General features: G+C 44.7%; 1 protein-coding gene across 1 annotated transcript in view; it reads left to right on the forward strand.

Moving 5' to 3' along the window:
- LOC119412734 (plexin-A2) overlaps nucleotides 1-23,295 on the forward strand; it is a 316,230-nt gene that overhangs the window by 163,299 nt on the left and 129,636 nt on the right. The window lies entirely within an intron of this gene.

A 23,295-nucleotide genomic window follows, 5' to 3' on the forward strand; every position in this document is an offset into this window, starting at 1 on the left:
ATCAATCAGGAAAACCATACGGCCATGGTTTTCCGTTGCTTCACCACAGACATTAATGAAAACATCTGGATTAATTTTCTAGCAGAAGGGAGAGTTTGAAGATGGAAAATTGAGATTTATCTTACAGAGAGATGTGTGAGGGAATTTATCTGTTTTAACCAGAACAGCACGCTCTTTGGAAATCAGCTTGTCCCAAACAGTACACTTTTGGGTGAAGGTCGACTTTACCTTTCTGAAGATAGATCAGGTCGGCGTGAAGTCCTACTTCCAGCCACTTTCAGCGTCTCCGTTGAGAACAGCTAAAATACCTCGAGAGTCGTGCGAGGTTATCCAAACAGAAGTTATAATTCCCAAAATCGTCTCTGCATTCTGGATTCCAAGAACTCTGAACTCCTTCAGAACTCTGAACTTTTCTGGAACTCTCAAAACTCTGGAAACTCTTCCATCCTCAACTCTCAAAACTCTCAAAACTCTTCCATCCTCAACTCTACTGTTGAACTGGGAAGTTGCCACATTTAAACGGGCTATACTTCCGGTTCATTTGAGAGCTTTCTGATTCGTGGATGGACCAGAACAGAGGTGTGGTTTGTGATGTAAGGTGTTATGGAAAGTCAAGGATTGTTTAAGAACAGACAGAAAGATTGTTGGAGAAAACCAGTCTTAGTGGCGTCTCTACTCAGTATCTTGCTGTAAAAGTTAAACATGACATTTCTTTTCAGTAAACTTTTTAGTTGACCGAGGCTCGAACTTTAACACACTTACAAATTTGCTCATTGAAGACAGAAAAATCAAGAAATGCATATTACCCTGATTTCTTCTTTGAATGAGGAATAAAAATCATTACTACTGTTTAAGTAAATAAAAATGAGTAGTTCACTTCAACCTGTAAACATTGTTTGAACTAACACAATTTGATTATCAAACATTTGTAAAATAGTAATGATCATAGAGAATTGTCTTTTCCACTTGATTAATTCAAGAAAGAAAGTCTCAGGATCGATCAACCTGTATTTCTAGATGCAGATCAATGAAATGACAGTTTCTGACCATATGATCCTAAGGTCATTGATTTGACATCAGGTCAAGTTCACTACAATGATGTCACTCGCTCTAACTTGAAAGCTGACAAAATCTTTCAAATCTTTTGCAAATAAAACCATTCAACTACAACTCCTCCTGGTAGATATACAAAATACACATCAAAACATGTGCATTTGTATCTTCTTTCACCCAGTGTGTCTCTCATTGCTGCAGGGCTTAAGGTTTTCTCTCAAACTGGCCCAGAATGCAGAGTGCACATCCAAATTTCTGTAGACTTCCTATGTGTTTTAGCTTGAAATGCTTTCTTCAAAACTGAAAATGAAGGGTCTCTTTAACTTGCCATATCTCCTACATGAAACACTAGAAACATAAAAATGTAAACACATAAGCAACAGTGTTTTCTGCTGCTCACAGTTCAACAGTGTGAAAGATTTAAGTTTTTGCTCAGTGACTGAATCGGTCTGCCTCATATTAACTTGGCAGTCATGACAAAAACAGATGAGCGGTTACCAAAGTGACCACAAGTCACTGGCAACAGCTTTAACATTTTATTGTAAATCCTGGCTCATTTTACACTTCTTATACAGCTCATACACCAAAATGCAGGTCTTTGTTTTAGATTATTGCAAAAATATATAGGAATTTTGGACAGCAGCTGGATTGGCTATCACAATTCCTGCAAAAATGTTGTGCCTTACTATTTAGGTTAAAAATGCAATTACGAAGTGATGAGCAGTGTTGAACATTATAAAAATTAACCAACAGATTACCTCAGACCGTCCAGCTACTCAGCAACCATTTTTTCCCTTGAATTGGCTGGAAATGTTAAGCTAACTGCAAATAAAGCCTTAGTCAAATACCTTCTTGCGCAAATAGTAGGTCCATCCTGACTTATTGAGAGCATTGAACGGATGGAGAAACTCTCCATTGCCTGTCTAAATGACTTGTACTTTTCTAAGACACAATTTGAAAGGGGTGGTGGGGGGGGGCTGGGAAGAGATTTGATTTTTCAATTGAAATCACTAAAAAATAGGTTTAGAGCAGGGGAAGAGGCACAGGCTGGGTAGATGTGTTTGAGGGTAAACTGAAAGGATTTTCATAACTACATGAGCTGGACCTGAGGGTAAAAGTCTGCAGATTGGATTGTCAGTCGATGTCTTAGTGCCGTTGAAATAGTAAAAGGTATTATGAGAGGCAATTTAGCGATAACGCAGGAAGGTGGCTGTCTTTTCGCTCTTCCTAACTGGTCTTTATTTTGCCACTTCATCTTCTCTGACTCCTTGTCCTCTTCCCCCCCTCTTTCAATTCTTTCTACTGCTTGCTCACACAAAATGAAATACACAAGAGAACTGTGACTGCACTATGCGGTCAGGAAAATGAAGACCATACGGGTGCCATGAATTGTTCCACTGTCCTCCTCCCACTGCTTTTGTTGGTGGGCCATGGGAACCTGACAAACAATGGGAATGATTGGAGGGATAGAAGCCGCATGGAGGAGGACAGGAAAGAGAGCAGGAAACCATGGCCTCAAGGACAGAGCAAAGCAGTGAACACACAGATGGAGAGCAGAGACTGTGGTCAAGATTTAGAAAATGTATTTAATGTAATGTATTCAGAAAATTGGTGGGGGGGGGTCCTGTCGGCGGGGCATGGTCTGGGACGGGTCTGGGGTATTGGCTCTTCTCCGCTCGAGAATGAATGGGTTTACCTCCTGGGTTTGGGCATGGGCTGCCCCCTGTAGAGGGCGGGTACATGTCTTGGACCTGGGGGGTATAGAGTGCGTATCGGGAATAAGAATGAAATGTATCGTTATTGTATGTCTTTGAGTGAGTGAATGTGAGACTGAGGTTGGGATTGTGTCTGTGTATGAATGGGTATTTGTTAGGCCGAGACTCGGACTACCCCCTCTTTGATACAACTGGGGGTGCTTGGCATCGCGCCCCTATCGCTCGGCCCCCTGGTGGGGTGTGCCCTTGCCTGCCGGCGCGCTTGGGGCCCTTGGTGTCGGGGGCTGGGCGCTTGGGCGTGTGTCGGCTCGGCCTGGTGTCTGCCTGGTGGGGCTCGGGTCCTCTGGCCCTGTCGGGCCTTGGCCTGGGTGGTGTGAGTCCTTGGTGCCTGGGCCTCGGTGCCCGGACCTGGACCTACATCGGTGCAACTATGAGTTTGTCGCTGTTGGCCCCGGGGGTTCACTGTATGTGGTCGCTGGTGGGGATCTTCCGGTTCTCCCCTGTGGTCCGTTCTGGGGGGGTGGGTGAGTGGTTCGTCCTGTGTGAGTGGCTCTGGGGGCTCCACGGTCGGGGTCCCTCCTGGGGTCTTGGGCTCTGGTCCCCCCTTTTTCGTCTGCCTCTGGTCTTGGGGGTCGGGTCTCTGCTGCTTCACAGTTACTATTAAATATTCTATTAGAGAAGCCTTATACACTTATGCATGCTCACAACCACACACAAATAGAAGCAGGGATGCTTATGTAGGCTTTATATGTAGATATATAGATATGTATATTCATGTATATTCATGTGTATGTATGTATGTATATAGGCGTAGGTATGGGTATATATATTTATGGAAACTTACTGCAAAGCCATGAATATTTTAAGTTCTTTATACGTATGTATTTTGTTGCTCTTTTGTCATGTTCTTTGCAGGTGAACAGACAGTGGCCGGTTGTTTTGCCATGTGCTCTCTTTGTGTATATTTCTTATATTTTGGAGTCTTACTTTGTCTTTTCTTTCTTTCTATCCTATTAAAAAAAAAAAAAACTACACTAGATAGTCACTAGAATAAATATTTCCTAATAATGGTGTGGAGAGGATGGCTGTAAGGGGCGAAGGGAGGCCATCTAAAAAAAAAAATAATATTAAAAAAAATATATAAAGATTTAGAAAATGTAGGTTGGAGATACAGAGTGTTGTCATGCAGCTGAAGCAGTAGACTAAAAAAATTAAGTTGTAACTGTAGGACTTAAATATCATCCTAAAATCATACTCACCAGAGTGACTTCACCTCTCTTCCAACCCATCTGGTAATGATTTACAACACACATCATATATTGTAGCAGAGATCAATTTTGTGCAGTCCTGCAATACACACCTCTGCTGCAGTGATGCTCTCTGTTGTCATTAAACTCTTTCTGCATCTCAGCTTTATTCCAGACTTTGCTTGTTTAAAATTCACAAAAACACGATGAATATATGGGTTAATCAATGTGCACTCTCCTTAACTGCTGTCCCATGTCCCACCATATGCACAGCCACTCAACCTTAAAGGTGAACAGTTGTTGGGCCCTTATGTCACAACAGCGTCCGTGTCATAATATCAAGTCAAGCATCCTTTTCTCAAATCTGCTCTTGATTAGTCGTATTTCACTGGGTTGCAACTATGTTTTGAACAGCATTCGTGAAGGAGACTCTAAAATAGCTTATGATAATCGCGGAGGTTCTCAATTTCTTCACTGGTGTTTCAGAGGCTTGAAGTTTTTCTGCTTGAATTTAGAATAGTTTCAAAAATGTGAGCGACAAACATTTGATTTTAAAAGTCAGAGAGTCATTGCAGGTGTCTCTATCCTGTTTCACACCCTTCTTAATTTTGCTGTGAGCTGTATTTGAAGCTGTTCTCTTACAGAAAACATGCATGGATCTAAAAACCACACAATAACTAGAGAAACATTTTTTTCTGTAATGTGATGCCTTAGTCCTGCTGGAACTGTAAGAGAGGGTAAGCTGTGATTTAAAACCAACTGGCTTGCTGAAAACTTGGTTGTAAAGCTCAAAATTCAGTGAGACTGCAAATGAATTTTAGCACATTTTCTCACAATAATGAGTCAAACTTGAGTCACCAGCTAGTCTCCAGAAGTTGCAGTCCAGTACACTACCTACACAATCTGACTACATTGGCTGTAGATCTAGTTTTGCATGCATTTTTATTTTGAACCTTGTTTTAAAAGTATATATTTTTGCATTAAACTTGAATTATCAAAAGTAAAAATCCTTTACCTTAGCTCTAATATTTTCTTTCAGGTAAAACTAACCGGCGTGGACCTCCAGCATAAAAACAGATGTTTTGGGGTTGAAGAGATTTATCAACCTTGTCATGTTTGTTTCAGAGTGAACATACTGGTCTTAGGGGACATATGAGACCTTGTCAGTGTGGCAGATTGTGGATGATTTATTGACCATATTGCTCTTTGCCTCCTGGGTCATCATCCATATGTTTAGGTTAACTGAGCCCAGGCCGTCTCGTCAACCAAGACATGGATACCACTGTCTTTGAAATTTGGACTACCTTTAACTCAAACAAATGTTTTAGAGAAAGAGACATTTGCAACTCCCCCTGCTTCAAAAATCATTGGCTGTAATCAATCCCATATGTAAACAGTCACTGAAAAGACGTTTGGGTCGGTGATTTCCTCATACAGGTTTGGCAGCTTTACAACGAAGCCACCCTGAGTCAAACCAAGTGACATCTTGGAAGTCATTCCTTGTTTGTTTTAGCTCTCACGGGATTAAAGTGTGGCCTGCAGTTTAAGATCCAAACACATCCATGAGAAAGAGAAGCTGGGTTTTTTTTAAGTGCAGGCTCAGGTTGCATATCTGTTTGTGGAAGCCAAACTAAACTGCGTTGTTTATCACCACCACAGGTTCTGCAAGAAGCAGAACGGATATTACTGTTATTGGCTTACATAGTTTTGGGTTAAATATATATCCTTATCAGCTGTGAAACGCTGGGAAGAGGGGATGAAATGAGAGGTACCCCAAGGTCATAAAAAAACAGCTACTGCTGGAAAAATACTTGTTTTTTTTCTCTTACATGAGTCAAAAAAGAAGGTTTTGAAAAATGCAGTACTTGATTTAAACATAATATGATAAGTACTTTGACATAAACGTATTGTATTCAAACTATTGTTTTCCTGTTTGGAGTTTTTTCTGTATGTTGTTTTTACAACCAAACTACTTCAGCACAGTTTGTGCTATTATAACCATTAATAGATCAAAATGTTTAGCTGGATTGAGAATATTGTGTTATGAATTTTAGCATTTGTAACTTTTATACTTTTTGAATTATTTAACTGTAGAAGAGGATTAGGGCCACAATGCAAATTTTTTTCCCTGTGAATTCTGACGTTAATCTCAGGATTCTAAAATAAAGTCAGAATTCAGTCTTTTTTCTCAGAATTCTGAGATTAACATCAAAATTCAGGACAAAAAATTTGCACCATGACTCTAATCATCTTCCATGTTTGACTTTGTTTATGATCAATCAATCAGAAACTTTTTATTCAGACACATACATGGTTCATAGTAAACCAAAACAGGCAAAAGCAACAAGACACAATAAAAATAGAATGTTCATACAGCAATATAAATTAAAGCACCAGTGATTCCACAGACTAGAAAAGAACCAAACGGAGTTTTGGACATTTATTTTTACAGATTTACAGAAAAAAATAGAACAAAGCAGGAAATACAAACTCAATAAAATACATTAGGATCTTTAAAAATTACATCCAATAATTGTACCTTGAAATCTTCAACACTCTTGCTGTATTTGTCTTATAATCATTTTAGATTGTTTTATTAGTGTTTTGCACATTTTAGCTTTTAGTTACTGTTTAGTATCAAAAGAAGCTTCAAAAAGCAATATAATATTTTAGATTGTCACATTACAGCTAAACGCTGAAAGAGATAATTACAGTTGCCAACTTTGATAAAAATGTCAAAAAGATTAATTAAACATTGAATAATGCTGACCTTTTGAAGCTTCTGTCTTGTGCCAAATCAGTCGAACTACTGAACAGTCCATCTAAATTACAAACTTTTGGTGCATTCACACCAGCCCTGTATAATCTGCTTTAATCAAACTCTCGTCAGTTTGCCTAGAAAGTCCAATTTGTTTGGGGAGGTGTGAATGCTCAATTGAACTCTGATGCGGACTAAAAAAGTGAACCCTGGATCGCCTAAAAACCTAAGGTCATTTTCACACCAGATAGTCCGGTAGACTCGGTTCGGTTCGGGATCAATATTCATGACCTTTTGTTTACATTTGAGCTAGTGCGCTTGCATTCACACTGCACTGTGCAGTCGAGTCAACCTGTTGAACCAACCTGTTCCCCGGCTCGCCTGTGGTGGCGCTGCACCAAGAACTACTGAAAGAAACGACACAAAAACCTCTGAAGACACTTCTTCTTCTTCTTCTTCTGTAAATAAAAATAACAACGAAGTGGCATCAAGTTTTAGCAGTTTTAGGAGTTATATTTTGTCATTTTTCAAAAATGGACTTAGCACGAGCAGAAGATGAGACAGAAGGCCATGGAAAATATTGTTTTTCCACACAAGGCAGCTGACGGCTCCATATGAGGTAAGAGAAGTGCGTGTTTGTTTACCCTGCGGAGCGGGGCCCAGTCGGTTTACATTCACACTGTACTCGAACCGCGCTGGAGTTTGCTTCTACCAGACCGAGACCTAGGTTTTAGCTCGGGCCAGAGTTCACCTTTTTGTTCCGTGACAGAGTTCGATGGCGCGTTCACACCTCCCCAAACGAACCGGACTTTCTAGGAAAATGAGCTAGAGTTCGATTAAAGCGGACTAAACAGGGCTGGTGTGAATGCACCCTAAGTCTCAGTTCGGTTGAAGTGAACTCTAGTGCAGTTTGAATGCAGTGTGGATGCAAGCGGACCGGAGACCGCTCCAAAAGCAGGAAGTGGACTAGAGTGCAGGGCAAACAAACACATTTCTCTTACCTCATACGGAGCCGTCAGCCGCTTGTGTGAAAAACCACATTTTCCATGGTCTTCTGCCTCATCTTCTGCTCATGCTGACGCCACTCCGTTTTTGTCTTTATTTCCAGTAGAAGAAGAAGTGTCTTCTTCAAAGATTTTTAGGTCGTTTCTCTCTGTAGTTCTTGATGCAGCGCCACAACAGGCGAGAGGGGGAACAGGTTGGCTTGATTGACTTGGTGCAGTGTGAATGCAAACCGCACCAGCTGAAAATGTAAACAAATGTTATGAATTGTGGTCCCCAATCGAACCGAGTCTACCGGACTATCAGGTTCAAAAACAACCTTTAAAGCTATATGGTTTGTGTCTAAACAGATGCTGTTTTAACCAAATCCAGAGGTTACCATGTTACATGTCATATTTCAACAGAAAGATTTAAATTAAAGTGTATTCAGCTTGTTTATTTGGGTAAACGTATTGCTGCTTGTTGGTATGTAAACAAGCCAAGATAGTGCTAACAAGTCATTATATACAGTTTTTAAAAACCATTTATAAAGCACAGCTAACTTGAGATTAAGTGCCTGGAGTTTAATTTGTTTGTGAGCCTGCGTGTGTGTGGAGGTATGTTTGTGTGTAACTTTATGTGTCACCTTCAACAAGCAGGCTCATTATAAAACTAATTAAACCCACCTTACACTCATTATGAAGCTGTAGGGCTTAAGGAGAGATTGAGGACCTTGTACTCCCAGGGGGCTTCCACCTGGTCAACGCTACTTCAGATGATTAAAAAAATGCATTTAAATCCACTGAAATCAAACCCGTCAGATCAGTCACGATGGGTCAGCGTTTGTCTGAGCTAATCTCTGGATCTCAAGCCCACCCATTCACCCTCATTATAACCGAGGAAAATCAGACAAAGCTTGCTTCTTAATCCTCTGAGTGGCTCTTTGGCTTCCTTAAACATAGTTTTGCGGGAGAAATGCTTACATTCTCTGATTTCTATTTGTGGTATATATGAACAGAGGAGTGTGGGAAAAAAATAATGAAACGTGTGAAAAGGAGCTTTGGTACAGGAGAGAAGAAGTGGGATGAGGATGAGGAAGAATGGGAGCAAGAAATTGAAAGCATTCAGTGAGGCAGAGTCAGAGAGGCTTAGTTCTGAGATAAAAAAAAGTGTTTGAAATACCAAATTTAAAAGATAAGATTGTGCCAAGGGACACATAACGTTCTGTTAATGATCTGAATTCAAGAGATTGTTTCATGTCACTTTTGTATTTGGTGTTCTTATCGCCCATTGCCACAGGTGAAGAGACAATGATTTAGCTTCTGGGAGTCTGTGTTCATTTGTCTGGAGCTTTAGCAAAATGTCCAATGAACCAATGGACACATTTTATTTAAACTTTCAGGAAATAATCATAGGGTATCCATCTACTACTGATTAACTTTTAATGAACTCAATTTAATATGTCTCCCTCAGTCAACTAACTAGAAAACACAAACATGGTGATAGCTCAGTCAACAGCTATGCTGAAATTTGCTGGGGTCATAGCTGAAAGTCATTCATAATACATTCTCCAAGTGTTACTGATGGAACGAAAACTTTGCTTTAGTATTTAGCATTAGCTGTTGTAGTCGAAACTATTTGTCTGTTAGCAAAATAGCTCTTAAACCACTGGGCAGGTTTAAATGAAACCCCTCAAAAGTAATTATTGGATGTATATCTACAACTCATGGTCATATAATGGTCCTCTGTCAGAAAAGGATGGATTGCTCTCTTCGGGTCAAGGGTGAGGTTCTGCCTCGAGTGGAGGAGTTCAAGTATCTCGGGGTTTTGTTCATGAGTGAGGGAAGAATGAAACGTGAGATTGACAGACGGATTGGAACATCATCAGCAGTATTGCGGACTCTGTGTCGGTCCATTGTGGTCAAGATAGCTGAGCTGTAAGTCAAAGCTCTCTGTTTACTGATCTGTCTACGTTCCTACCGTCACCGGTAGTGACCGAAAGAATGAGATTGCAAATACAGATGTCTCCTCCGCAGAGTATCTGGACTCTCCCTTAGTGATAGGGTGAGGAGTTTAGTTATCCAGTAAAGACTCAGAGTAGAACCACTGCTCCTCCGTATCGAGAGGAGCCAGTTGAGGTGGTTCGAGCATCGGGTAAGGATGCTCCCTGGACGCCTCCTGGGCATGTCTGACTGGGAGGAGACCCCGGGGAAGACCCAGAGATGTCTGGTCCTCCCTGCTCAAGCTGCTGCCCCACGACCCAACTTCGGAACAAGCGGAAGATAATGGATGGATGGATGGATGGATCTACAACTGATTATATTTGAAGTCAACCCAATTAAAGATGGCCACTAACCAACTACTAGTTTAAAAATCTGTCATGAAAGGTGGTGTGTGATATGCATTCCTTCAAAGAATGCCAGGCCTTTGATTGGACAATAAGATTGGGCAGAGGAAGCTCTCCGTGATCCGGTTTCAGGAGATGGTTTCACGTCCCTTTTGCATTTGGTGCACTTCACATTTACTATATGTGAAAATTAAGTCTTGTTCTCGCCCCACTCCTTTTTGTTCCGGAAACCATAAACACATTTGTTTAAGGGGCCGTTTACATGGCGCGTATTTTGAGTGCATCCGCAGCTTTCTCTCTGCAGTTCTGCTGATCATTTACACGACACCAGTGGCCCCCCTCTTTGAATCCGGAGGTTTCTGAATCCACCTTCCAGAGTGGAGGTTTTTCGCTGACCCCCCGCTGATAATGTAAACATCTCCCATTGATGCTTTGTGTTAAACCACATGCGCACATGCACGCCGGACAGACACTATATTTCTATCAACATGGCAGCGGACAGTGCTTTCAGAACCTCGACTGATGGAATATATTTTAATCTTGTAGTTAATCTACGTGAGATTCTAGGTGCTGTGACCGACATCTGTGTTGGAAGAGACACAGTCTGATCCAGTTCTAATGTCGCTGTTTATAGAATGTGGCACGCGCACACGTTGCGCTGCACTATAGTTAACTGAACTTGAATGGATTGAATAAAAGAAATGAGGGGCATTTTAAATAAATAGTTCATCCAACATCTCTCTTCAACGTCCTCCTGCCCTGCATCTGGGCTGAGCCTTGTTCAGAACCGGTCCGCCTGGTGGAAGGACAGCTTCTTCTTCTTTCAGGAAAAAATAAAAACTCAGTTGGTTGTTTTGTAACCGAAGTAAACACAAGCTAACATTATTAAGAACGTTGATTTACCTGCTGTAAACCAGCTACTGATGATCACGGAGTAAAGTCCGACATTGACTCGGTTCTGGTCCACCCAGTGACCGGTGTGGAGCTGTTAGACGAAGCAGTCCCGCTTGGCATCAGATCTGTCGACTCTTATGCAAAATCCAGCTTTAACTTGTTGTTACGTTACGTTGTTGTTAGTTGGTTAAAACAGAGGAAAACAATGTGCCGAGGCAGCACGCATGCGCATTAGGTGAAGGTACAAAATTCACAGCGCCAACTAATGACCTGGCATGGTAACTACAGTGGATTCGGGAGGGCGGGGGGGGGGGGGGGGGGGAATCCTCCGGATGCATGTAAACCCAAAATGCGACCGTGTCAACGCAAATCTTTTCCTCTAATTAACATACGAAAAAAAACTATGTTTCCCCCATTGTGTCCGTGTAAATAGGGCCTAAGATCAAACGTTTCTCCTCTGCTCTTCATTCCTGCCTGTTACTGCTGGGGAGGCACAGCTTCCTGGAGGGTTTTGGTGCATGGGGGATCCAATCGTGTAATCAGTTTGTATTGATTGACTGTCCCCACAGAGAGAGAGCGCCAAGGCTCTTCCACCGAGCACGAGCCAGACCTGGCACACGTTCAAAATCCTCCACAGTCAAATCTGATTTGGGCAGTGAAAGCCACGTGTTCAGATTCATGTGGGTGGAGGTGGGGGGGGGGGGGGGGGGGGAGAGATAATCACACAGACGTTTTCAAAACGTTTCCAGGATTCCATGATCTTGCATTTATTTTAATTATCGTGATTGGGAAATTAATTCAGCTTTACTTTAATTGCATCACATGATTAATGATACACCTTTGCAGGGATTTAAATTGGGCCTTAACTTGCTTTTGCATATTTAATGAGGGTGTTTTTATTCCTAGTTTCTGTTTGTTTTATTCATACACCGCTCCCTTGTTTCACATTTCCTGACTTTCATTCAATTTGTCAAAGTATTATTAATTTACTGTGCACCAACAGAAAAATCTATCTTTGGGAGGTCAAACACAGTTATTTTTATAGAATAAAATAAAACAAAGAAACGCATTAAAGATACTAAAAATATATTTGTCATTGTGGAAAATAAATTAAAATGTTTAAACAGATTCTTCCAGTCTTGAGTACGACAAAAACATTGTTTTACTTGCTACATCAGTAAGATGCTTACAGATTTATTATTTTGCTCCTGTGAAACGGTACACATTGTTTGTCAACGTGAGAACAGAAAATAGAAAATCTTTCACCGGTAAACATTTATTATGTTTACATTTAATGAGTCCCAAAAGATTTCTGTCTGGATGTCCCTGCAAAGATAAATGAATGCAGATGAAGATGTTTTGAAGTCTAATTGTTGCTCAGGGCTAAATTAGAGTCAGAGTTGACTTTAAGCTACAACTACTCCAATTTTATCTTAAAGGCTCTATTATATTTTTTTCTGTTTAGCATGTTCAATTAGATGTGGCAACCATCTTTTATTGTGTTGGCGCAAAAATGTAATCAGTTGTAGATGTACATCCAGCGAGTATTTCCTGCATGTTTCATGAAATCCATTCAAGTGGTTCATGAAATGTTTTGCTAACAGACAGATTTGACAACAAATAATTAATGCCAAGGTTTTAAATAATTTTTTTTACATCCTGTTAACACTGAATAAATATTAGGGATTGGTCTTAGCTGCTACCAACCTAAGTTTTAGATCAGTTTCTGTCAAATTAACCGAGACGAGTCGAAACATTATCACCATAATGCCTAATTGTTTTTCTTTTGCTTCTTCTTTTTACTCTCATAAGTGACCCTCGTCATGCAGTTTCTTGGTGACATTAATGATTCTTGCAGAATTACTGCAAGGCTTCACAAAACAAGATGTGCCATCTACAAACATGCATTAAAAAATAAAATGTGTGGCACATCCACACATGAATCCAGTTTACAGAGTCCAAATTCCAGTTTGCTGTGTTCACACTCATTTCATGAATATACAGAGAACAGTGGAGTGTAATCCAAACTGGTGCTGAGCTCTGAGGCAGAGCTGGGAAATTTGCTTATTTGCTGGATGAAAGGCAGTACAGAAGATAACCATTATTTTTTTATACTTACAAAACTCATCTTTTTGATGTTTTAGCCAAATGCTAGATTAGCATTCACACAGAAAGGGAAGAAGTACCTAGTTCAGGGAGAACTGTTGGAGAGTTGGTTGTTTTAATGTGTAGTTGATGCACAACCACATTGTTAGCCAACAGTGCATCTCTTACATCTGCCATGACTTCAAGTAGCTGAGTGCTGTAAAATTTCTGCTGAGATTGTAATGAGTGAAATTCCAAAATTGCTCAAAGTAGCACAAGGCTAGCTAAAAGATAAAGGTAGTAAAAGGACAGTTAGCGGAGTTGATACTAAAAGCTAAAAGTAGTGAGAAGAAACCATAGAGCAAGTATTCTGATGCAATTTTAAAGGAAATGTTTGTGAAAGAATTGTAGATATTTTGGTGTATTTCTGTGAGGAAAATATGTTTTTGGAAATAAAGTTGAATATTTATAAAAGTATAAAAGTTACAAAAAACACGTTAGAGCTCAGAAATATCTAATCATTTTGATAAATGAATAGCTAACAAAAGCATAAGGTATTTAGAAATAATAATAATGATAATAATAAAAGGGAGGTGGGGGACGTTGAGTCCGAGTGGGCCATCTTCCGTGCCTCTATTGTTGAGGCGGCTTAACAGAGCTGCGGCCACAAGGTTGTTGGTGCCTGTCATGGCGGCAACCCTCGAACCCGGTGGTGGACACCGTCGGTGAGGGATGCTGTCAGGCTGAAGAAGGAGTCCTATCGGGCCTTTTTGGCCTGTGGGACCCCTGAAGCAGCTGATGGGTACCGGCAGTCCAAGCGACATGCGGCTCGGGTGGTCGCTGAGGCAAAAACTCGGGCATGGGAGGAGTTTGGAGAGGCCATGGAGAATGACTTCCACACGACTTCGAGGCGATTCTGGTCCACCATCCGGCATCTCGAGGGGGGAAAGCGGTATGCCACCAACACTGTTTATAGTGGGAGTGGTGCGCTGCTGACCTCAACTCGGGATGTCATGGGTCGGTGGGCAGAATACTTTGAAGACCTCCTCAATCCCACCGGCTTGTCTTCCACTGAGGAAGCGGAGCCTGGGGACTCTGGGTCGAGCCCTCCAATCTCTGGTGCTGAGGTCACCGAGGTGGTTAAAAAGCTCCTCGGTGGCTGGGCCCCAGGGGTGGATGAGATTCGTCTGGAGTTCCTAAAGACTCTGGATGTTGTAGGGTTGTGTTGGCTTACGCAACTCTGCAATATTGCATGGACATCGGGGGAAGTTTCCCTAGATTGGCAGACCGGGGTGGTCGTCCCCCTATACAAAAAGGGGGACCGTAGAGTGTGTTCCAACTACAGGGGGATCATGCTCATAAGCCTCCCAGGTAAGGTCTATTTGGGGGTTCTGGAGAAGAGGGTCCGTCGGATAGTCAAACCTCGGATTCAGGAGGAGCAGTGCGGTTTTCGTCCTGGTCGTGGAACATTGGACCAGCTCTACACTCTCAGCAGGGTCCTGGAGGGTGCGTGGGAGTTTGCCCAACCAGTCTACATGTGCTTTGTGGACTTGAAGAAGGCATTCGACCGTGTCCCTCGGGGAACCCTGTGGGGGTATTCTGGGAGTATGGGGTACCGCCCTTTGATTCGGGCTGTTAGGTCCCTGTATGACCCATGTCCGAGCCTGGTCCGCATTGCCGACAGTAAGTCTGGCTTGTTCCCGGTGAGAGTTGGACTCAGCCAAGGTTGCCCTTTGTCACCGATTCTGTTCATAACTTTTATGGACAGAATTTCTAGGCGCAGCCAAGGTGTTGAGGGGATCCGTTTTGGTGCCTTAGGATTGCGGCTCTGCTTTTTGCAGATGATGTGGTCCTATTAGCTTCATCAGATCGTGATCTAGAGATTTTGCTGGAGCGGTTCGCAGCCGAGTGCAACGCAGCCAGGATGAGGATCAGTTCCTCCAAATCTGAGGCCATGGTCTTGAGCCAGAAAAAAGGTAGAGTGCCCTCTCCAGGTCAGGGAGGAGGTCCTGCCCCAAGTGGAGGAGTTCAAGTATCTTGGGGTCCTTTTCACGAATGAGGTAAAAATGGAACGTGAGATCGATAGGCGGACAGATGCAGCGTCTCCAGTGAAGCGGGCGCTGTACAGGTCTGTCGTGGTGAAGAGAGAGCTGAGTCAAAAGGCGAAGCTCTCAATTTACCGATCGATCTACGTTCCTACCCTCATCTATGGTCACAAGCTTTGGGTTGTGACCAAAAGAACGAGATCTCGGATACAAGAGGCCGAAATGAGTTTTCTCTGCAGGGTGTCTGGGCTCTCCCTTAGAGATAGGGTGAGAAGGTCAATCATCCAGGAGAGACTCAGAGTAGAGCCGCTGCTTCTCCACGTTGAGAGAAGCCAGTTGAGGTGGCTCGGGCATCTGCATAGGATGTCTCCTGGACGCCTCCCTGGTGAGGTGTTCCAGACACGTCCCACTGGGAGGAGACCCAGAGGAAAGCCCAGGACACGCTGGAGGGACTGTTTCTCGGCTGGCCTGGGAATGCCTCGGGATTCCCCCGGAGGAGCTGGACCAAGTGGCTAGGGAGAGGAAAGTCTGAACCTCCCTACTTAGGCTGCTACCCCCGCAACCCGACCCCGGACAAGAGGAAGGAAATGGATGGGTGGATGGATGGATGGATGGATGGATGGATGGATGGATGATAATAATAAAAAGAGGAAACCAAAAATGCTGATTAACTATTTACACAATTAAATGGACGATTAAAAAAGACTTCTGACTTGAAGAAACTTGTTCAGCTAAACAAAACATTAACTGAATGTGAATCATTTATTAAAGAACTAATTGTTGGCTGTGGTGACATGGTGGTCAGTGCTGCGGTCTTTTAATCCCGAGGCTGCAGAATTCAGCTCAGGTTGTGTCAGGAAGGCTGTCAGGTGTAAAACAATTGACAAATCTTTTATGTAGCTCACCCTGGGTTACATTTCCTCATGGGTGGAACAATCTTACTGTTCATGTAAAATATTTGATAATATTCTTATAGAAACAATTCCTGAATGTCGTTCATACAGTGTTAATGCTGCATGTTTGTCTCTTGATCCTATGGCTGGGTATCATTACAGTAGACCTAGCCCATTACTGGAGTTTTAATTAGATATTTTAAGTTACTATTCACACTATACTCGAACTGCGCTGGAGTTCTCTTATACCGGACCGAGACCTAGGTTTTAGCCCGGGCCAGAGTTTGCCTTTTTGTTCCGTGACAGAGTTCGATGGCGCGTTCACACCTCCCCAAACGAAACGGACTTTCTAGGAAAACCTTGGTTACGTACTATAACCCCAGATTCTATAAGTATAGGCGTAGCCCTTTAAGAGCTGTCGCTGGTGGGTTTATCCCGTCATGCAAAGTATCGCACTGAAAAGTTTAGTCCATGCCCACCTGTTGTGTGGGCCCCACCCGGTCTGTATAAATTACGTTAAGAGCGAGTAATCGGCTCCCAAATAGCTTTTTCTTCAGCCATTTAGGAGCCAGTGAGGTCCGACGCTTAAAGGGCTACACCTATACTCATAGAATCTGGGGTTACAGTACGTAACCAATGTTCTATTTCATATAGGCTTCGCCCTTTAATAGCTGTCGCTGGTGGGTTAAAGGCGAAGCATGATGTGGTCCTCGCCTCACTGGGTCCATTTGAACACCAAAAGAAGCGCCCGCTTGCCCAAAAAACATCTTGTCACTCAACTCTCCATGTGCGTAAATACGCATTGCGTAATTACGCATACCATGTACAGACACGCGCTGCCTAGTTTACGCGTTTTCCTACTGCATGAATGCCCCGAAAAAGTTTTCAACTGGAAAGAGGAAAGGCTGAAAAGGGCCATGAACAGAGCAGATCCACAGCTCTTTAACATGAACAGATTAATAATAAGTGAACTGATTATTAATCAAACAAACTGATTGATGGCAGAAGTCATGAACTGATTAGTGACCATAGAACAAGAACAACAGTCATAACCTGTGACTGATAACAACATCTCACACTGTAAATGCGTGCAGTCAGATGTGAGTTTAAACAAGATTCCATCCATCCATCCATCCATCCATTATCTTTACCCTTTTATTCCATTTTGGGTCACGGGGGTCGCTGGTGCCCATGTCCAGCAATCACTGTGCGAGGGGCGGGGTACACCCTGGACAGGTCGCAAGTCCATCACAGGGCCACATAGAGACAAACAACCATTCACTCTCTCACTCACACCTAGGGACAATTTAGAGTTACCAATCAGCCTAACATGCATGTTTTTGGTCTGTGGGAGGAAACCGGAGTACCCGGAGAAAACCCACACATGCACAGAGAGAACATGCAAACTCCACCCATAAGGCCCCTGGACCGGGGTTTGAACCAGGGACCTGTTCGCTGAGAGGCAGCAGCTCTACCAGTTGCGCCACCGTGCTGCCCCTAAACAAGATTCCATGAAACAATAATATTCATTCTTTTAAGGCACTAAGGACAGAATGTGTCATGGAACAGGCCGACACATCATGTAAATAAAAGCGAATAAATGAACAGGATGTTGACCACGCGGCCGCAGTGCAAATATCCTCCATTGTCATACCATTATGCAAAGTAGTCGAAGATGCGATACCTCTGGTCGAGTGCGCCCTGAGATTGTCGGGAGGCTCTAAATCTGATGCTCTGTAGGCTTCAGAAATGGCCTCACACAGCCAGTGTGACAGGCGTTGGGTGGATAACGGGCGACCTGCAGATGCGTCTCTATTGCACACAAACAAATGTTGAGTCTGACGCAGTGCCGCCGTGCGTGCTACGTAACATGTCAACACACTCACAGGGCAGAGAAGATGGAAAGATGCTTCTTCTTCTGATTTGTGGGAAGGAGGGAAAAATGCCTCCAACGATATCGCTCTTGATTTAAATGAGCTTGTGATGTTTTTAGGCATAAACGCTGGGTTAGATCTTAGATCACATAAGCTGCCATCAGCCTGAATTCTGAGACATGACGGAGCGACAGAGAGGGCAGATAAGTTACTCACCCTCTTTGCGGATGTTAAAGCCAACAGCAGGGCTGTTTTAAGAGACAAGAATTTAATCGGAACCTGATCTAGTGGCTCGAATGGAGCTTTGATCAGGGCTCACAGAACCAGCGTTAAATCCCACTGTGGAGCAAGTGGGCGTGATACAGGCCTGCACCTCTGTACACCTTTTAAAAACCGCTTCATCAGCGGATGATTAAAAGCTGTTCTGTCCCCAAAACCTTTGTGACAAGAAGAGATGGCTGTAGCGTATGTTTTCATCGTGCTGAACGCCAGATTTCTGTCCATCAGCTGATGCAGAAAGGACAGCACGCCACCTAGTGGACATGAGGTGGCCTCTACACCTTTCTCCGTACACCAGCGCTGCAAAACTGTCCACTTTGATGTGTACAGCACTGTGGTAGAGGCAGCACGTGAATCCTGGATCATGCGCACTACATCTTGAGAGAGACCCATCCTCTCTAAACGGATCCGCTCAGCGGCCAGGCCCAAAGGTGCTAGCCTATTTCTGGATAACTCCTGATCGCTCCTCCTGCCTGAAGGAGAGCATCCTCCCCCCCACAGCAGTTTCCACGGGCGACCCGATAACAGACGTCGTAGAATTGGGAACGACGGGGCGTTCACGCGCTCAGGAGCCACCAGGAGGGCTGTCAGTCCCTCTTCCTGAACTCGGTTCAGAAACCGTGATATCAGAGGGAGTGGGGGAAATGCGTAAAGAAGCATTTTGGGCCACGGGCTGTGAGCAAACGCGTCTACCCCTAGCGGTGGTTTGTCCCGCGGGCTCAATGAGAACCGTAGTTGACACTGAGCGTTCTCTCATGTGACAAACAGGTCCACGGCCGCTCTGCCAAATTTCTGCCACATCTGAGCCATCAGCTCAGGATGGAGGCTGCAGTCCCTGTGACACGGACCGCCCCTGGACATCACTTCTGCTCCTCTGTTCAGAACACAGGAGATGTACACTGCTCTGACGGAGAACAGATTTTGGTGTGCCCAACACAGCAGCCGTCTCACAATGTGTAACATTTGGGCTGAGCGCACACACCCCTGCCGGCTTATGTATGCTGCAGTCACTTTGTTGTCTGTATGAATCAGAACATGTTGATTCCGCAGCACAGGAGCAACGTGTGATGTAGGTCTGCTGACAAGAACTCCCTCCAACAAAACAAGAGGGTTTCCCCAGTATCTCAGGTTGATTCTCACGGAAGGGGGCACAGCAATCAACCGTCTCTCTCAGCTGGGCTTCACGTGGTGGAGCTGGTCCTTTAGAGCTTCAGTTCTTGACTGAGATAAACAAGCCCTCATAGTGACTGAGTTTAGCTCCACTCCCAGATAAACAATCGTCTGGGTCGGGAGAACTGAGCTCTTCTCCCAGTTTATGGTGAAGCCCAGATTTTGTAGGGGTGACATCATCGCCTGAGTTTGCAATGCTGCCTCCTGTCTAGAACGGGTCAGCAGCAACAGATCGTCCAGATAAAACAGAATTCTCATCCCTGCCCTGTGTAACGGCTGCAGAGCCGACTCCACACATTTTGAAAATGTGCGAGGCTCGAGGGAATACCCGAATGGAAGTCTGTTGTATTGATACTCGGTCCCTTGAAAGGAGAAGCGCAGGAACTTTCTGTGCCTTGGAATGATCGGAATGTGGAAGTAGGCGTCTTTCAGATCGATGGAGGTAAACCAGTCGTTTTGCTGAATGTTGTCTAACAGTTGTCTGGTTGTCAACATGTGAAAATGTCTCTCCATGATCGACTTGTTGAAAATAGACAAATCCAAGATGGGTCTCATCCCTCTGGTCTGTTTTGGGACCAGGAAGTAATGAGAGTAAAACCCTGATTTTCCTCTCTATCTGGAATCCTGGAAATTACATTTTTTACCAGAAGTTCCTGAACTTCTGCGTGGAGGAACGAGATCTGTTCTGGAGATGACAGAACCATCTCTAAAATTCCTATGGGGAGGGGGGAGGGGTGTGTGTTTGAGCTGCAAACTGCAGCATGTATCCCCTGCTGATAAGACGGTTCATCCATCTGTCTAGAGCGCACACTCGCTGCCACTCTGCGTAACATTCGGGGAGCGGGCACGCGTTTTTGTGCTGGGTCATGTTTTTTACGGACACCGCTGTCATGGGCTGCGGAGGCGTACTCTGAGCGACCCAAGGGGAGGCTTTCTCGAAAGGGTCCTGAAGGCGCCTCTGTGCCACACTCAGGCTGCGGGCTCACATCCATGCTGATGTGAGCTGGTGTACGCTAAGGGGAGGCGTGCGCGCCCTTGGCCATGCGGTGCCGTTTAGGTGAGGGTTGCCGCGGGGGCGCGCGTTTCTCACCGCTGCAGTCAGAGGAGGCAGCGTACAGCCTGGGCTGAGAACGAGGTTTTCCACTGGACTCGGTATGCTGAAAACATTCACTTTTGGCTGCTGTGTCACACGTGCGTTTTGTGTGTTTTCTCAAGCTGCTGTGATTTTTTAAAAACCTGTTTTGAGGACACCGGCTCGCTTTGTGTGGAGGATGTGTGAGGATAAGCCGCTGTGAGATCATTCGAACTGACAGTCAGGCTGAAATCAGACACTTTAATTTCTGAATGATGTTAGTGTTTTATTTCAAAACTCAATCAAGCATTGTACACATACATCCTCCGCCAGGAGTAATTTTTTGAATCTTCTCCCCCGTGAGCCTTGCGGCTGGTGTTTCCAGGGCGGCGCCTGTTGGCGGTCTCTGGGGAAATGCGGCACCGCTGGTTGCCAGGATGAGGAGGGCTGTTCTCTGATGGGAGGGGCTGGCAGCAGAGCAGAGCGAGAAGACTCTGCTACAGCTGTGGAACATCTCTGCTGCTGTTGCTGTCTCTGGCCACGGCGCTATCTCCAGTGGGAGGGGGGAGAGGGAATCGAAGGAGTGTGGCTTGATCAAATGGCACACAGTCGCCGACACCTCCTCCTACTTTTTCAATTTCTCGAGCATGGCCTTGAAATTGGCTCCAAACAGTGCATCCGTCGTGAAGGGGCCCCCCAGCAAGTCCTTCTGCAGCTTCTCCGGCAGGAAGGGGGAGTGACAGAGACAGGTGGACCTCTGGATCATCGTCATCCAGGCTGCGATGCGAGACAGGTAGACAACAGAGGAGGCGCACAGGTTGAGGATGACGTCAGACACCTTGCAGAGGGAGCTCTTCATCTTCTCAGGCAGGCCTGTTTCCTCCAGCCTCTTTGAGATGCTGTACGCCAGCAGTGCAACATTTTTCTTCGCTGCGGCTGCCTGGAACGCACACTGGTGAGTTCGGTTGGAGAGCGACGTCACCATCTGGCCATGCTTCCCCGGATGCACAGGACGCTGGTCCAACCTGGACATCTTCGCTCTGAGAGCCTCCGCCAGGCTTGGCTCCAGGGGGGGCACCGAGGGAAAATTCCGCTCAGTAAACCCCTTCACTCTGCTGATGGGCACGAATGTGGAAACCGGCGCTTTCAGTCTACCAGGTCCGGCTACAGCCTCGTTCCAGTAGGACGTCACTGCTGGGAAACGAGGCCAGATGGGATCAGGACAGCGAGCCAGGGTGGAGCCAAACCTTCCCGCTAGATCATCCGATCTGGGCGGGGGGAGGAGAGGGACGGAAAGTCCCTTCGTGTCAGCTGCGTCCTGGATTATGCTGGGCAGCTCCGAGGGGAGGGCACCGATGGCTGGGAGCAGTGTGGTCGCTGATGCGGAAAGGCCCGTGGGGGGTGAGCATCTGCTCGCCCCCCCTCGTTCCGACACTACGCTCTCCAGGAGGGAGTGAGCAGCGGGGCTGCTGCTGACGTCGCCTGTCCCGAGGAACCATCCGATTCGCTCCGAGAGTCGGCATTAAAAAAGTCGATGGCATCGTCCAGCGAACAGTCCCCTGCCATGGAGAGGCACTCCTCGACATTAGCCTTGAACAAGGCTGCTCGCCTCTGCCTCTCTTCCGGGGAGAGGAGGTCACAGAGGTGGCAGGAGGAGGCGAGGTCGGCATGGCGGGGACTCAGGCATCCTTCGCAGATGTTGTGCCGGTCAAAACTCGGCATGTAGCCGGTCTTGCAGGATGGACACATGCGGATGATGTTGGTGTTAGACATTGCGTTGTTTGAAGCACAGTGCTATTAGCTTGCTGAAGAAAAATGGGAGCCTATTACCCGCTCTTAACATAATTTATACGGACAGGGTGGGGCCCACATAACAGGTGGGTGTGGACTAAACTTTACAGTGCGATGCTTTGCATGACGGGATAAACCCACCAGCGACAGCTCTTAAAGGGCAACGCCTATACGAAATAGAACGAGCTAGAGTTCGATTAAAGCGGACTAAACAGGGCTGGTCTGAATGCACCCTTAGGCTACACTGTGTTTCTTAGACTGTGACAAGGATGCATGAGAGAGCATGCTCTAGTCACACAAGGAGAGCTGTTGGTCAGGTTACTTCTTGTTGTGCCATTAACTCTAAAATAGTTATTGAATCAAGTGTTACTTACTGTATGTAGGTAAAACTAGATGTTAAACAAACCATTAAAATACACCAGAAATCAGGAAGTGGCATCTACTTTATTCAAAATTTTCTGGGGGAGATGACATGTATTCATTCAACATTTATTTAGACATGTTAATCCCATTGAGCCTCGGGGACTCATTTACAAGAGAGACCTGGTTTTAACAAAGAGTTATGACAACAATAGACAATCATAACAGGATGCATACAAATTGAGAATAACAAGTGAAAATAAAATGGTATTTAAAAAAATGTAACAAAAAACAGTTAGGTTGTAAGGGGATGTAGAAAACTAAAAACAGGAACATGTCTGCATTGTTTTTTCCCAGGAACTTAGCAGATGTTTGAAGCCACTAAGAGAGGTCAAGGTCAAGAGCTTCAGATCTTTTTGCAAGATATTCCAGGAAACAGGAGCAGAGTAGGAGAAGGCCCTTTTGCCTAGTTCAGTCCTCACTGAGGGGACACTGCATGTAATAATGTCCTGAGAGCACACACTGTAGCTGCACTCACGCAGAGACATGTAGGAGGAGCTGTATGAAGGCAACAGACCAAGAAGAGATTTAAATATGAAAATGTACCAGTGAGCGAGTCCATGTACTGTATGTATGGAGAGAAAATGCAAACTCCACCCAGAAAGGCCTCTGGCTGGGATTCGATCCAGCGACCTTATCGCTGAAAGGCGACAGCTGTACCAACTGTGCTA

Source organism: Nematolebias whitei, chromosome 7 (assembly GCF_014905685.2).
Source record: "Nematolebias whitei isolate Nwh7 chromosome 7, NemWhi1, whole genome shotgun sequence".
In the NCBI taxonomy this organism is placed as follows: domain Eukaryota; kingdom Metazoa; phylum Chordata; class Actinopteri; order Cyprinodontiformes; family Rivulidae; genus Nematolebias; species Nematolebias whitei.